The sequence below is a fragment of the Lissotriton vulgaris genome, unplaced genomic scaffold, assembly GCF_964263255.1.
Source record: "Lissotriton vulgaris unplaced genomic scaffold, aLisVul1.2 SCAFFOLD_549, whole genome shotgun sequence".
NCBI lineage: Eukaryota > Metazoa > Chordata > Amphibia > Caudata > Salamandridae > Lissotriton > Lissotriton vulgaris.
The window spans coordinates 38,220-56,258 of record NW_028246744.1 but is presented as its reverse complement, the minus strand read 5'-3'; positions in this window follow the sequence as shown (position 1 = coordinate 56,258).

Sequence of the window (18,039 nt, the reverse complement as noted above, 5' to 3'; positions counted from 1 at the left end):
AATTTTACTCTAGATTGATTTAGTATTACAAATCATGCAACAATTCATTAATAAATTAGTTCATGTTACAGAGAATTAATTTCACGAGCCAGAATAAAATAAATTCTGAAACTCGCTCCATCACTAGAGGTGGAAGTCAAGTTACAGATGAGGAGGCGAAAGGAGGTTTCAGTCAAAAACAAGACCCACGTCACCAGGAGAGGTCACTGGAGCGGGCATTCATCCCAGTGACCCATGCCACCCACAGGGTCCCAAAAAGAGGCACGCCCAAGCCGGAGGCTCATGGTTGTGTGTGGTAGGGCGGATGGAGCTGGCGCCCATCCTGGATGTGATTGCACAATGGAGCTCCCAACATTCCAATGTTCTAATATGTATCACATAACACATAAAATAAATAGCTGCACTGTAAGCTGTCCAGTAATATCTTATTATATATCTGTGTGATATTTTGCCTCTGTTATAACTTAGTTATAGGCATCTTATCTGACGCTCCTTTCTGTGCTACACTGTCATACATTATTTGAAGAGAATGTATAATGTGGGACGGTGTGCATGGAACAGGGATTGGGAAGCGACCATTGAACTGTCTAGACATCTTCCCCTCTTAATGGGTCGCAATAAATGACATTGACGTGTAATATCTTACTTATCTTAGTTGTACGCCTGCAACTAGTTTCTGTGGTGTTAATATACATTTTTTGAGGTTAAAAGACTTTCATGTTTAGTTGAGTTTATTCCTATATTTTTTAATGTATTTGTTAGTTTTTCTTCTGTGCAATGTTATTTTACATTATGATACCATGAGAATATAGAATCAGTTGGATGTAACAGGAGTAGAGTTGACCATTGAGCAGTGTGGACTCAGTCGTAGGTCGCATTAAATTACATTTAGTACTTACCCTTTCTTTCCATGGTTCACCCACCTTCTCCCATTTGCTGTAATCTGTTCTGACCCGACCAGACCCCGTACTCCAAGCCATCTTCTGTACAGGACCTTGGATACATTACCTCCTCGTCAGCCCTCCCCGTTCAAGTCCTAACTACATGAGCAGAGCTCCTCCCTCCAGAAACTTCCAAGCAACTAAAAACCCATCCCTTCCCTCCAGGCCACACCCATACCCTGAGGCATATAACCATGTGACCCAACAATCCACATCCTGTTTTTTTGTTTCTGTGGATTACTTCCTGGCATCTTCGTCGTGGGGGGGGTACCGGTCCTGGCCTCCTTTCGGGTAAGTGTGGAACGGTCTGCTTGGCGGCCATTTTTATCCCCTAGGGTACATGTACGTTGAGTCCCTGCATTAGCAGGACCGTGGGGTTGGGGGGTCCGGACTGCCTGGTTTGGAGTGGTGACTCCCTGCTACGGTCTCCCATCTTCCAGGTTCGTTCCCTGTTCTAGCGGGAAAACCCGGGGAGGGAAGAGAGGTGTGTGGGGCGCGGCTGGCTTCTCTGCGGGCCAGAGGTGTGGCGGTTTTGCTCCTCCTCAGAGGGGTATTTGGGGGCTCGGTGCTCGTCTCAGGCCTGTGTTTCCCTTTTTTGTTTTATTTCCTGCTGTTTCTTCATTAAAGGGAATCCATAGCTGGAGAGGCTGTGGTTTAGCAGTTCAGTTAGAGTTGCCCACTCGAAGGGGGCGTGGCCAACAGCATGGCTGGCTAGGACGTGACTTTCCGGAGCTCCCGGCGAGCTGCATCGAAATCCGTCGAAAAACCTAACCCTGAGCCACCAAAATACCGGGAGAGACGCCACGGAACAGCTGGACCGCATAGAGACAATTTTTGCGCAGTTCACACGTATGTAGCCACGGAAACGCCGATTTTGATCCCACGCATCGGGAGATCCGACGGCAACAAGATGGCGGCTGCCGAGACACGGAATCCGAAACTGCGCTGAAGTCGGACGCCAGGACTGCGCCTGGTATGCTGGTGGTCGGTAGCGGTGAAAGCCCGAGTGAAGGGACTGGCGCACTTTACAAATATGGCGGCCGGAGCGGTACCGCGCCAATGAGCCTGACTCGAACACCATCCTGCAGCGGATCGGCCGACTGGGAGGTGAGGCGGTGAGGAGCGTTTGGAGGGCCCTGTGCGGTGGAGGGACTTCGGGGAGGGCCCCCCATGAGGAGACGCTAGGACCTCCTAGACCACCGGACACTTCACCAAGATGGCGGCCGGAGCTGCGAAATAGTGCCTGTGAGGACCACGAACTTGCTCCTGCCCCCGCGCCGAGTCTGTGCTTGCCCGCCCTCCAGGCTTACCACAGCCGCCGGTCTGGTGCTGCAATCGGACCCCCCAGGCCCTGAATGGCCCCTGCCTGTGTGGGAGACTACTAGAGGCACCCCTGCAGCCCCATAACCTGCTGGGAGCCCATGCCCCCCCAGAGAGAGTCTCTCTGAAACATTGGGGGGTCGAGAAGACGACGGAGAGTGCCACAATCCGCGATCCTCAAATCCCGAGATGGGACGGCTACCATGGTCGTCGGAGGGGACAGGAGGCACGACCCGCACTTCTGAACTGAGACAGGTATAGTGAGGCTTGAGAGTACTACAGACCTGCTCCTAGCTAGCCGCCGTGCCTGTGCCCTGCGGCCCACCACACTATCCATTGCCGCCTGCCTGGAGCTACGGTCTGACACCCCCGACCCTACATCGCCCCTGCCTGTGGGGGAGTCGCCTGGTGGTGTCCCTGCGACCTGTACCCCGCTGGGGAGCTCCTCCCCTCCTGAGAGAGACATTTGGAAATGTCGGGGGCCGAGATAACGTGCGGGAGTGCTGCCATCTACAGTCCATGATCCCCGTACCCCGCGTCGGGGCGGCAGACCTAGACATTGGGTGGGACAGCCAGCGCGACCTGCACCCCCGGCCTGAGGCGGGAGTAGGAGCGCTCTCCGAGGCCGGCACACTCCTTGGCACATGAGCCGGGGCCCACGGGGAGTGGGAAAGCAACGCAAGTGGCCCACGACGACCGCGGCAAGGGGAGGCGGGACTGCCCTACCTGGCAACAAACTGCGGAGGTCATTGGTCCCCGATGACGGCCAGATAGCCCGAGGCGGGGCGAAATGCAAGTTGCCCTGCGGGCTCGACGCCACGGTCACGCGAGCCATGGGGAAGAAGGACCCTCCTCCTAAACCTGCTAAACAGGGGCCTATGGACAACTTTGCCGCGCCTAGACAGTCCACAGACGTCCTACCAGCTACCTCTGGCGCACGCTCGGATACTGACCTGCTGATGGGAGCCATTCAAGCCTCACGGGCCGATATCCAGGAATCCAGGGCGGCCCTAGAAGTCAAGATCGGCGAGGTGGGATCTGAGGTGACACTGTTGAGGCAAGACGTCCGCAAATTATCGGACAGGGTGACCACAGCTGAGACACGGATAGGAGAGGCCGAAGATTCGATCTCCACCTTGAGAAAAGACATGGCGGACCTCAAAGCATCCCATCGCCAACTAATGTGGAAGGTGGATGATGCCGAGAATAGGGCAAGACGCAACAACCTACGCTTTGTAGGCTTTAGAGAGCGAATTGAAGGGAGGAACATGGCAGCATTCCTCCGCTCCTGGCTTACTGAAATCTGCCCGATGGCGCAGTTCTCCACTTGCTTTGTCATCGAACGGGCACACAGGGCCCTCCTGGCAAAGCCGCCGGAGGGGGCGAGACCCAGACCGGTTATTGCACGCTTTCTCAACTTTGCGGACATGGACCTGATTCTGCGAGAAGCTAGGAAGTTGGGGGAGATCCGACTGGAAAATACAAACATTATGATATTTCCGGATTACAGCCAGGAGGTGCAGAAACAACGCCGCTCCTTTGATGCAGTGAAGGCGAAACTAAGAGACTTAAATATCTCCTACATGCTCCTCTTCCCTGCGAAGCTCAAGTTAATCTACAAGGAAAAGTCAATCTTCTTTAATCATCCGGAGGACGCCTGGCAGTGGCTGGAGGAACGCCCTATACTCCATAGCAGAGAGACCGCTGGTCGCGAAATGATGGACAGGTCATTGCAGCAGGGGTCCCAGTGGGAACTACCAAAGACACAGAGGATGAAGTCCCGAAGGGCAAAGAGACAAACCCCGGCAACACCGTACCTGGGACATGGCTCAGGAGGCACACGAAAAGGACGATCGGCCTCTCCGAGAGGCAGTGCCGTGGCGGGCTCTAGATTCAACTGTCTGCGTAATCATGCCCGCTCAGAGGGAGATGACGAGGAAGAGCTGGAGAGCCGCGCCTCTGGAGGAGAAGAGGAGGGGGAGGGCAGCACTCCATCCACCCGTTGGTAGAGGCGATCAGAGATTTGGAACACGACACGTCGGAGCGGAACAGCATTCCCGAAACAGACACTCATGACTCCCACTCATGAACGATGGTGGAACTGGTTATTGAGATTGCAGCTCGTTGATGGGGAGCACGCAAGTTGACACGCCCTCTTATATTTTCGTTAATTGCTCTTTTGGTTTTTGTTCTTGATTACACACCTTCTTCCTACCTTAGAGGGGTGGGTTAGGGCAGACTAAAGGGAGGGATGCACGGGAGGGCGACAGGCCTTCTCCTACGGACAGTTCTGTCTTGTGATGGGATGGGACTGGAAGGGGAGGGAGGTGGGGTGGGGAGTGGGGTAAGGGAGTTCCACGTTAACTCAGGTTGGGGATCGGGAGGGAAGAGTTGGGGTGAGGGGGTAACAGTCGGGAAGATACAGTTGTACACTTTGATGCTTCACACCACATATCCACATCGGAGACCAACCTCATTAAAGTATCCCATTCTCGAATGGCAAGTACCTTAGCCATACCGCAAGTGGGTGACAGGGGAGTTAGCATCCTGACATGGAATGTGAACGGATTGGGCTCTAAAGTTAAGAGAGGTCTTGTGAACTCCTACCTTAAAAGATTAGACCCGGATATTACCCTGCTGCAGGAAACCCATCTTAAAGGAACACACTGTGCCTTCATAGCCAGGGGAAGCCATAGAGTCCTGGCTCATGCGGGCTACACATCCGATTCCAGAGGGGTTGCTGTCAAAAAAACTTCCCCATTCTGCACCACACGCACCTGGATAGATCCACTGGGGACATATGCTGGAGTTCAGGGGACATGGAACAGACGTACATACACGATAATCTCGGTCTATGCACCGCCCAAGCTACAGGCACGTACGCTCAAGGCTCTCGCAAACATTCTCCTAGACACGGCTGACACCATCCAAGTCATAGGAGGGGATTTTAACGACGTTATGGATATAGAACAGGACCGATCTGGGGCTGCAGTTAGAGGGGGCGAACCGGACCACCCTGTCCCATCAGATTGCTAGTATAGGACTCACAGATATTTGGAGATGGCTGCACCCTACTCAGGTAGCTTACTCATATTACTCAGGGGCCCATAAGGTATTCTCAAGGTTGGACTACATATTTATGTCTAGACAGTACTTGAAGGTGGACGACACTGCAGAATATAAGGCCAGAGGTATATCTGACCATTCGCCATTGTAAGTAAAGGTGGGACACAACTGGGGCACTATGGGAACCAATTCGCGCCTTGCGGCCTGGGACCTTGAAAATGCAACTATTCTGCGAGGCCTGAGAGCGGACATCAAGGTCTATGTTACCGAAAATGAAGGAACAGTAGAGTCGAGTGTCACCTTCTGGGAAGCCCTGAAACCTGTGTTACGGGATAGAATACAAAGAAGACTGGGTGAGGAACGACGTAATCTCCAAGCCGAGGTTACGGCCCTGGAACAGACTATCCTAGGTTTGGAGAGGGACTACCAGAGCCGGAATAATACTGTGACTCTTAGAAGACTGCTAGATGCCCAGAGACAATACAGAGAGCTGGTTACTAATGAGGCGAAAACTCAATCCCTTGCCACCCTTCACCATCTTTACGATGTGGGGGATAAGTCAGGCAAACTCCTAGCATGGCTAAGTAAGAAGGAGCGAGTGGCTAGATGGGTGGATAGCATCAGGAACGCAGACGGGAGGCTTGTAAGCTCTGATGCGACAATAGCTGACACATTTATTTATCTATTTATTTATTATTTATTTGAGGAATTTCTAAAGCGCACTATCACCTGACAGGCATCTTGGCGCTGGTAACACGGCAACCATGACGACGGGTAGGAGGCATAGAAAGAAAAGAAAAAAACAGATCTAGTTCTTAGGAAATAGCCAAGTCTTTAATTTCTTTCTGAAAGCAAGAAGATCATTATGTTGTCTGAGTGCAATAGGTAGAGTGTTCCACAACCTGGCCGCAGCGACCCCAAATGATATACCCCCTGCTCTAACTTTTTTGAAGCGGGGTACTTTTATAAGCCTGCCCCCAGCGGAGCGAAGCATTCTGTTGGGAACGTACCATTCGAATTTTTTCTGAAGGGGGGCAGGTCCCTTCCCATGTAGAGCTTTAAACACTAGGCAAAGGGATTTAAATGTAATTCTTTGTCTCACGGGGAGCCAGTGCAGCTCCGCCAGTGCTCCAGAGGCGGACGACCTCCTCGGCCCGCCTAGTACCAGTTTGGCCGCGGCAGATTGCATCCGCTGTAACCTGTCTAAGAGGAATGTGGGGGATTCAAGGAGCAAAGCATTGCAGTAGTCCACCCGACTGAGGATCGTACTGCGTGCTATCAGGACGCGGGCTTGATGGGGTAAAAGAGGGAAAATCTTCCTCAGTGAATGAACAATAGCCAGGCAGCAGCTCACCACCTTCGCCACATGTGCCTCCAAGGAGAGGTTGCAATCAAATGTTACCCCCAGGTTGCGCACTGTCTTGACCAGCTGGCAAGGATTGGGGAACTCTGGGGTCCACAGGTTCCTGGGCGGCCCTGCTGTGTGTCTGCGCACGTCAAAGTGCATCATCTCTGTTTTGGCTATATTAAACTGTAGTGAATTCTCCCTCAGCCACTGTGACATGTCTTCTAAACATTCTTGAAACCCTTCTACTGAGATGGACTGGTCTCCCTCCAGGGAGAGAATAGGTTGCGTATCATCAGCGTAATTGACGACCTTGATGTTAAATCGCTTGATGATCACCAGCAAGGGTCTCAAGTAAACATTAAAAAGAATAGGGCTGATGGCCGAGCCCTGAGGTACCCCATGTTGGACCTGAGTGGGGGCAGATTGGTAAGGGGGAAGGGAGACCGCCTGCTGTCTCCCTGAGAGGAAAGAGTGAAACCATCTAAGGGCCATTCCAGTCACTCCCACCTCTCTCAGCCGGCTCAGAAGGATTTACCGTATCGGAGGCGGCAGACAGGTCCAGCAGAATCAACACTGCTGCCTGACCCCTGTCTGCCCGCCTCCGAAGCTCATCCATTACGGTCACCAATGCCGTCTCAGTACCATGAGCCGGTCGGAACCCAAACTGCTCCTCGTCCAGATGTTTAGCCATCTCTAAATGTGCGGACAGTGTACCACTTACTACCCTCTCAACTATTTTGGCCGGGAAGGGGAGAAGAGATATCGGTCTAAAGTTTTTTAGGCATTCTGAATCAAGGGAGTTTTTTTTTAGCAGTGGTGTTACCACCGCCTGCGTCCATTGGTGTGGCACCACCCCATCTGCAAGAGACTGGTTGCAGATCTTACACAGTGATGGAAAGAGTTCTGCCCAGAACTCCTTCCAAATTTTACAAGGCAGTGGGTCCAGGGGAGAGCCAGACACAATACTGTCTGCTATCTTATAAAAATCCTCAATCTGTAAGAGGGGAAATTCCGAGAGTGCCCCCAGGGGAACCTCTACCGTACTGTCATTCTCTGCCATCTCACCCAGTTCTTAGTGAGGGGTAACTGCTTGTTCACTACTTTCAACGGAGAGGATGTCTTCTCCAACTCCTCAATGATATTAGCGGCTTTATCGCGGAAAAAGTCGGCAAGACTATCACAAAGCCTCTGGGATGGCAGGAAATCAATTTTGCAGCATTCAGGTTTAGTCAGGCTGTTAAGGATTTTAAAGATACAACGAGAGCTGTTCGAGGCCCTAAGAATCTTAGCAGCAAAAAAATCAGCCTTTGCTCTCTTGATGACCTTTCTACAATCCACAATCTTTGCTCTCCAGGTCAGTTTGTCCTCCACTAGATATTTCCGCCTCCAAGTTCTCTCGGCCCGGTTACACTCAAGCTTTAATTTTTTCAGCTCCTCCCCAAACCAGGCGCAGAAGGCCTCCCCCGCTATGAAAGGCCTTGAGGGGCACAAGAGCGTCCAGTGTCGAATTAATCTCATTACAGAGAGCGTTGTAGTTCTCCTCCACCTGGGCCTCAAACAAGAGGCAGTTATCCACCGAGAACACTTCCCCCAGACCTTTCCTCTGTGTCAAGGCTCTCCAATCCCTGCCCACAGGGTTCGTCCTCTGCTTGCCTTCCCTTATGTCCCAATTGGCCATATTCAAAAAGAATTTGACCAAGAAGTGGTCAGTCCAGTCCATCGGGAGAAGATCCCCATATATAGCTGCTCATCTACTGCAAAGATGAGATCAGCATATGTCCCCCCGAGTGGGTGGCTACAGAGACCTGTTGACGCAATCCCAGCCCCTCACATGAATGGATAATATTGGTCAGACCTTTGTCAAGGGTGCCATTCGGCCAGAGGGTAAAATCACCCAGGATTAACACTCTCCGGTGAGTAGCCGCCATATTAGTAAAAGTTTCCATCAAGAGTTGCTGCTGCAGCAGGCTAAAAAAGCCCGGTGGGCGATAACAGATGATCCCTGTCAGAGACTGACCAAGCACATTCCCAAAGGTAAAACCAAGAAGTTTAACCCCGGCGACAAGGTCAATGTCAAGGGTCTTTAAGTTCAGGGTGTCTCTATAAATTAACCCCATCCCTCCACCCTTCCCCTCCAGCCTTGGCTTATGCAATATTTTAAAGCCCGGTGGGCAGGTTAGTCCAAAATCAACCTCACAGTCCAGCTGCGTCCAGGTCTCAGTCATATATAACACCTCCAGTTCGTGAGCTTCTATTAGTAGCTGAATTTCAGTCCTATGTTTGGGTAGGGACCGCACATTCAGCAGCCCACAAGGGATGATGTCCTTGGTCAAAAAGTCAGACAAAGGAGCTGCAGTTCCTACCAGACCCAGATCACCTCTGCTACTAGCCCCTCTGTTAAGGTTGTGCAGCACTGCAGACGAATACCTTATGCTGTTTCCCTGGCCTTGGGTCCCAAGCGGCAGGGGGGGGGCAGCCTGGCCGGCACCGAGTGCGTCCTTAGCGTGGACGGGCACAGACGGGCTCGCCTTTGGCGTGCCGTCGGCGAGCCCGCTGTGCTCGCCCGCTGCACGCTCGGAATTCCATGCAGCTATATCCTGTGCCCCCTCCAACTGGGACGCTAGCTACCGGAAGGGCGGGACCAATCGCACGGACAGTCCCAGCCAATCGGAGCAGCGTTAGGAATCATACCGGGAAGAGGCAAAAGACTCCACCGACCTCTCCCGAGTTAATGTTCCACCCCTCTGTATGCCGAGTGACATAAAAACAGTCAGGAACTGGGGAAAAGATGCCGTCGAAAATAAACAGGAACAGAGCCTCACAGAAAGGGTAAAATAAAGACACCATAAAAACACAGTTCAATCAACAATTATAAAAGTGTCCTCTCACGACACAGCACCGCATTACACGGACAGCAGAGAGAAGTTAAAATCTCGCTTTAATCAGCGCCCAAAGCTCCCTGCAGTGGAATAGCCTCAGTTACTTACAAAGTGACACATTACGAACGTTTCTACGCAGCCAGGGATCTGGGGACGTGTGAGGATGCTCTTCAGTACATGACACAGACAGACCTACCCAACCTGTCTCCAGAGGCCCTTTTGGCCTTGGAGGCTGACATTACAGTAGACGACATATCTGAAGCTATAGCCAAGCTGAGACCGGGTAAAACTCCAGTGCCAAATGGTTTCCCGAAGGAGTTTTTAAGCGTACGGCGGACCTCTTGGCCCGCCATCTAAAGGGTCCCGTTACCGGGGCTTACCAGGAGGGGAGTCTCCCCCAGACCTCTCCTTGGCCACGATCGTCCCTATACACAAGGAGGGCAAGCCGCGAGAGGAATGTGCGTCCTACCGCCCCATCTCCCCCCTTAACACGGAAGTGAAACTTTTAGCGACTATCTTGGCGTTCCGCATGAGGTCGGTTATCCCGGACCTTATACATCTGGACCAATCAGGTTTTTTACCGGACAGAGCAACCAAACTAAATCTTAGGCGTACCCATAACTGGCTACAGGAAGTGAGGGGAAGGAGCGATTCACACTGGTTTCTCTCCCTTGACGCCAAAAAAGCCTTCGATGTGGTCCATTGGCCTTTTCTCGACGCTGTGTTCCACAAATTTGGTTTTGGTCCTAAATTCCAAATGGTGGGTCCAGCTCCTCTACACTGCACCAAGAGCTAGGGTGAGGGTGAATGGAAGGCTATCACGTGAATTCCGGATCCAGAGGGGGACCCGTCAGGGCTGCCCCCTGTCTCCCCTCCTCTTTACACTTACCATTGAGGTACTTGCAGCCAGGATCCGACAAAATGAGGGCATCTCCGGTTTCAAAAGAATTGACACTGACCACGCACAAGAAAAAAAATCACTCTATGCGGATGATGTCCTTCTGTATATTACAAAACCAAAGACCACTGTCCCGGAGTTATTCCAGGAATTAGAACACTATGGTAGACAGGCGGGACACACAATAAATTGGCACAAATCTATCCTCTACGACCCTGGGGGACGGGATCGATGGGGAAGGATACCAGAGCAACTAGTGACGACTACTGAAGGTTTCCAATATCTCGGGATATACACCAATATCTCGGGATATACATCACCTTAGATAAGACTCTGTCGTTCCGAAAGAATCTGGAACGGATTATATTGAACTCTGTGGCGGATATGGACCGCTAGAGGCAGCTCCCACTCACACTCCTAGGCCGAGCGGCCATGCATAAGATGATCATCTACCTAAATTTCTCTATGCCCTACAAAACGAATATTACCCGCTCCCGACAACGATACTTGCTAAAATACACTCTGACCTAAGAACCTTTCTTTGGTTAGGCAAGCAACCTAGGGTGGCCCTGACCAAGCTCCAAAGACATCAATATAGTGGGGGGATCTCACTGCCTAATCTAGAGGCCTACTATTGGGCGGAACACATGGCACCGATCAATGATTGGCTGCACGCCCCGGCGGATCACCCGACCTATGTCCTGGAGAGGCTTAAATTATCGTCAAAAAACCCATTGTACTATCTCTACGGGGGCACTAGACGGGCACCGCTCCTCCCAGCAACTACTCTCACGCTAACTGAGTGGACCAAGGCCACAAGGCGCATGGGATGGGAGAAGAAGCCCACCCGGCAAACACCGTTATGGCACTGTCAGTGGTTAACAGAACTCAATAAGCTATGTGGCTTCCGAAGATGGGACGACATAGGTATCTCCACTTTAGGGGACGTGATCGCCAAAGGGGAGCTGAAATCCTTTCAGGTCCTCAAGACAGAATTTGGGCTTCACCACTCATAGTTCTTCAAATACACACAGCTGCGACACGCGTGGCGGGCCCAGAACGTCCCGCTAAATGATATCCCAGAATATGCGTCTTTGGAAGGACGGCTCCTCCAAGAGTGGATACTAGGGAAGGCGGTCTCCCTCACTTACAAAACCTTAACTAACAATATGTTAGGTGACTTGGCGAAGCTTAGACACACGTGGGAGGTGGAGGTGGGAGACATGGAGGACCTAGACTGGGAGATAGTGTTAATGCATCCCGGGAGGTGGCAATCAAATCAAGACTACGTCTTATTCAATTCAATGTGCTCCACAGAACCTATTACGACAGAATGCGACTCCATAGAATGGAGAAAGCAGAAGACGCACACTGTCTTAGATGCCGTCAGCACAACGGAGACTTTTATCATACCATTTGGGCATGTGACAAGATACAAACTTACTGGACGCACATATTCATAGAACTGGGGGAGGTTTTGGAGGTACCGCTCCAACGTGAACCCAAGCTGGCACTACTGGGAATGACTAATCAGGTAGACCTGCCACGCCCACTCCTCACCTTCGTAGTTCTCCCACTAGTAGTAGCCAAAAGGGATATTGCAAAGTACTGGGGGTCACCGGAGCCGCCAGGACTGGAGGAATGGAGAAGAGGGTTGGACCTTTACATGGCAGCCGAAAGAGTGACTTATAAGGCAAGGGGGTGCCCGAAAATTTTTTGAAGGGTCTGGACCAAATGGCAACACTACCATGGGTTGGACGGGGGGTTGTGAGGGACGGGAACGCTAGGACCTGGCCATCCCATTGCTAGAGCACTGACAGGAATACCTTGGATGGGTAGCGATATGATAATCACACTTTATGTCAATGGACGCTGAATTTGAGATGTTTCGCAATGTGACTGAATTTTTTGGCTTTGAGGTGGGTGGGGGTGGGGATAGAAGTGTACGTGCTGCTGATTTTAAGACTGTATTGTTGAGTTCGGACGCAAAATGTTTGATTGTTTATCGGGGGTGGGAGGGGAGAAAAAAGAAAAGCAGATGAGCGGAACTTTCATTAGATGCTCACACTTGTTTCTGAGTTTGTATTTCTAGCGCTATAACGATATTTGCCGCCCGACCCTCGGGTTGTGGGCTAAATGGCCGTGTGTTGCACTACAGACTCTATTGCGCACTACAACCGATGAACAGCTGGAATACTGCTTGCTTGATGATAATTTCGTATGTGTCTGCAATAAAAATCTTTAAAAAAAAAAAAAGCGTTGCCCACTCGAGTGCTGGGGGCCAGTGTTCGAGCCTCGGCATCGGCTCAACTTTTAATGTTGGTCTGCGTCTCGTGTCACAAACCTGGAGCCGGTGCTTTGGAAAGACGGGGCACTGTATACCGCGGCTGCGTAGCCTTGGTTTCACCCCTGGCCTCTTTAACCTGCCACAAGTCGCTCCCTGCCCCTTGCATTTGTTTGTAGCAAATCGTATTGAGGGCTGCCTGTACTTTTAAAGGTGCGTTCCATTTCTCATTGCAAGTGGGGGCGCCCTGGTGGGGTGTTTCCTGGTCATTTGAGTCAGTTTCTCTTGTGTGTCCCTCCTGTTTAATGAGTCGCTGTGGCCTAGTGGTTAGGGTCCCTCACTCTTACTCCACAGTTTATGGGTTCAGATCCCAGTGCATCACTGCTTGTGAGTTTCAGTCAGTAGTGTATGCTTTCTTTCTTAAAAACCTGGGGGCAGATTTACAAGCCCCTTGCTCCACTTTTGCGTCATTTTTAACATGGCAAATATGACACAAAAGTGGCGCAAGGGGCTTGTAAATTTGCCCCCTGGTTGTTAAGAAGTAATCCAGGAAGCAGGTAAAATTAAAATATTTATTTGAAGATAAGATAAAGAGAGGCACAGTAAGTCTAACAGTATAAGAAACTCTTCTAACTGCCCAGTCTGGAACATGGAACAGGAGTTGTACAACGCAGATACAGCATTCCATGTTGCAGGCAGAAGAGGGCACGAGAATGAGAGGCAGAGCAATACAAAGAGAAATGCAACACATCTCACTCCTAACAAAACTTAAAGAAAATCAACACAGATATCTTCCTGGCAATTTCTTAGGTTGAGTATTACTTTTGACCCTGGATGCTATAGATTGAGCAGATTGAGAAACAACTTCAAACATATTAGTATAATCAAGTAACAAAAGAGGTCTATCACATTGTGAGGTTTTACACTTAGCAACTCTCCTTACATTCCACACTCTACCATCTTGAGTAATAACACTGTTTTTACAAACTTTCACAATCTTGATAGGCTGATAAAACTTGGAATACCCCTTCACTAAGAAACCAGGTTATTTGATCCTGACCAATTCTCCCACTACAAAATCAGGAATCTTGACTTTCATTTTGGAAATGAATACCTCTTTCATTTTTTCTTGTTTTTTTCCACACAATTGGCAATCAGATTGATGTCAACATTGTCATCGGTTTTATTCAACTTTTTTATCCACCAAGGACAAATCTCTGAAGATGGTTCCCTGCCTTTCAATGATCTAAAAGGACTTTTACCAGTAACTGAGTGTGGAGTGATACGATACATCCACAGCTTTTTTTTTTGTCACCACATCCATCCAAGGCTCACTGAACAAGTTAGCTGGCTGAACACAATCCTTAAGGACACGATTGAAACGCTCTACTTGACCATTTTCCCTTGGTTCGTATAATAATGTGGTAATATGTTTGATGTTGCACATGTGGAAAAAATCTTTCATTTCATGTGATGTGAGTTGTATATCATTATCAGTAACAATGACCTCTGGGGACCCCTCACTTGCAAAGATTTCTTTGAAATAGGTAATAATTACTTGAGATGAAGCATTGGCTACAAACTTAACTTCTGGCCACTTAGAGTGGTAGTCCACCATCACCAAAGCAAAATGGGCATTAATAGGTAAATGTTTAAATGGGCCTGAAACATCAAAAGCTACCTTTTGCCAAGGATAAATAGGCCAAGATACAGGTTTGAGAGGAGCAGAAGAAACTTGAAGCATTTTATCACTACTTATGCATTCTGGATATTCTCTAACAGTCCTGTCAACCATTTTTTCTAGCCCTGGCCACCAGAAATTGGCTCTAATAAGACGTTTCATAGAAGACATCCCTAAATGTCCCAGATGAGTGAGAGACAAAATCTTATTTTGCATGGAGACAGGAGGAATGATCTTACCTCCTTTGAAAAGTAAACCTCCAATTTCTTCAATGTCAGCAGAAACACGACAAAAGGGAGCAATTTCAGCAGAAGCAGATTTTTCCTTTGGCCATCCATTTTTCACACACTCAAAAATCTGCTGACATAAAACATCATTATTCATTTCCATAGTCCACTCTTTCAGACAAACTTACAAATTCATGAGAAACTTTACTACTCCTAAACTTAGAAAAATCCTAACTTTAAGACTTTCGGTATTCACAGAAGGCATTTAGGAGTCCTAAAGTTAGGACTCCTAACTTCTGTGAATACTGAAATAAGTAAGTGCATTCTGTGAATACCAAAATGAGTAAGTGCCTTCTGTGAATACCAAAATAAGTAAGTGCATTCTGTGAATACCAAAATGAGTAAGTGCCTTCTGTGAATGCCAAAATGGTAGTAAGTTTAGGATTTTGTCTTAAGTTAGTTCTGTGAATCGGGCCCAACAATATCAGGTGCACACAATTAATCAAAATCAACAAGTTCTCCCAAAGATTCTAAACAATAATCACGTGTGAATATAGTCCACGGAGACCCTGAGTCTGCCATAAGTTCCAATTCCTTCCCCATGATATATACAATGCATTTAGGGGAATAAATCTTATCAATTTCAGATATATCAAACATACCTTGAATTGAAACTACAATGCCAGACTCAACACCACCTTGAGGATGTTCATTAGAAGGAATGTAATGAGAAATGCAAGACATTTTCCCTCTACTTAAATTAGAAGAAGCAGAAGAGAATTTTCTAGAATCGAATGTAGGTTTAGTAAGATTTTTACACATTTTAGAAAAATGTCCTGAACCCCCGCATTTATTGCATTCTTTACCAATAGCAGGACATTGGGGAAATTAAGCTATGTGATTAGGATTACCACATCTATAACAATAAAACTGTTTTGCTTTACTCTCACCCTTGTTGTTGGAATATCCTTTGAATGTACTAGGGTTAACAACGTTTACTTCACTTGATGTACTAGCTTTAGTTTCTTTACTAAGAGATTTGATCCATTTATCAGATTTCTCTAACGCCTTTTCTGTACTAATAGCTGTTTCTAAGTTTGGATCACCTAATATCCATAGTTGTTCCTGGACTTTTTTACTCTTTACATGTACAATGATCTGGTCTCTGATCATTTCATCAGTCATTAAAACAAAATTACAATGCAAAGATAATGCAAGGAGAGCAGTAAGAAACTCATCAAAACTTTCAGCATCCTCTTGAGCTCTAGTGTTGAATTTAAACCTATTAAGTGCTACACTAGTCGTAGGTTTAAATCTACCCTCTATACGCAAAACTGCTTCATCATATACGTTGTGATCACCACTGGACCTGACTGGAGGAAAAGTTCTGTATACTAATTGTCCTTCTGAACCTAAACAATGGAGAGAAATGTTATTTTTTCTTTCGGCTGACATACGTTCCCCATCAATAGCTTTGAGATAAGTAAAAAATTCTTCCTTCCATCTTGTCCAATGAATTGGTGGTTCACCTTTTGATTGAAAAAATTTAGAGGGCGGATCGAATTGCATGGTGACAATGTAGTTGTACAATTAAATGTATATATCAATCAGAAGTACAGTCATATGAATGCAATTAAATTCAATAAGTATGAATAAAAAGTAGTATTACAATGTAAGAATCTGTAATAGTATAGGGTTGCAACAGGCTAAAATCCATAAATATAATAACTGTAAAAATAAAGGTGTGCCCGTCACCGAACAAAACAGGTTAACATCCACAAATAAAAAAAAAAACAGGTTAACATCCACAAATAAAAAAAAAAATTGAAAAATAGTCCAAAAGTAAGATGAATTAGTAATTGCAAAGGAGGATATAAAAGAAATTTCACCGGTGGTGTGTGGGACACAAAGATCTGGCAGGAATTCAAATATATATATATATATATAAATAGTAGATGGGCAGCACTCTAGACCTTAATGCAATGATGATCGCAAAGCTAAAATAGTACATGTAGAACGTAGCAAAACAAAGATTGTAGTTTCTCTGGAGTTTTACCTGATATAATGGTACTCGAAATATGAGTAAAATGGCTGAAGTGGAAGTAAAATATTGTATGATACAATAGAATGTATAATAATCGAATAGTACCTTGAATATATGTTCCAAAAAGTTGACGCTGGAAATTATAGTTGAAGAAAAATACTTCAAAAAGAGTATAAACGAAGCTAGATTCAAAAAAAGTATAAACGAAGCAAGATCACCGTCTCAATCCTTTACTAAAATGGCGGCCGGTGTAATGACTCGTGACATGACCAATAGAAGGAGAGACGTGGTCAGATTAACATCTGAGGAAGTAATCAGGGAAACCGCTGTGCCGACGTGAGACACGTCACAGCTAGTATCCTAGGAACATTGTTCCTGATGTAGTTGGAAGCGTCGGTTAAGTTTGAGAACAGATGAAAATGCCCAAAAATCCACCAAATTTGCAGGAAAGCAAATACAATTTTGGGATTTCCAGGTGACGTCACACCGTTTCCTCCGGCACACACAGCAGGATAACAACCTTAGGAGAAGGTATCCATCACACTCCGGAACCGGCAATACACATGCCGAAGGAGCCGGCAGGCGAAGAAAACAGCGGGGCTCTCACTAGGCAGCACTCTGGTTAAACAAGCAGCACACAGCAGGATACAGAAGATCCCAAAGCAGAGGAAAGAAGCTGTGTTCAAAAGACAACAACACCTCACCTGGGCCTCGAGGATGAACGTAGCAGGTGAAGTCTTCAATCCCTCGTCGCCATTTGTTAAGAAGTAATCCAGGAAGCAGGTAAAATTCAAATATTTATTTGAAGATACGATAAAGAGAGGCACAGTACGTCTAACAGTATAAGAAATTCTTCTAACTGCCCAGTCTGGAACATGGAACGGGAGTTGTACAACGCAGGTACAGCATTCCATGTTCCAAGCAGAAGAGGGCACAAGAATGAGAGGCAGAGCAATACAAAGAGAAATGCAACACTGGTCTTTCTTTTTTTGTGGTTTCTGAGCTACATTGTTACATATGTTGTATGGCTGTGCTCTGCATTGGCTGTTTCCTGTGGCTGGGGCCTCTGGGCTCCTTTGAGTTCCTTTCAGTTGGGATCTTTTTGTTTGTTTCTTTTGTGTGTGTGTGTCCCGGGTGGGCTGGCCTACTCTCCTGTTGGGGTTTAGCGTACCCCGATTGGCCCTTATGGATCTTGCATTGCTTGGTCTGGGGAAATTTGTTGGGCGCTGATTTCTCTGTTCTGTTCACATCATGGAGATGTGTGGTTTAGGCATGAGTGGATATGGTGGAGGTGTTGGTCGCTGGGACTTCCGCTGCTCCTTCCCTAGTGCATGGACAGGGTGCCTCTGCT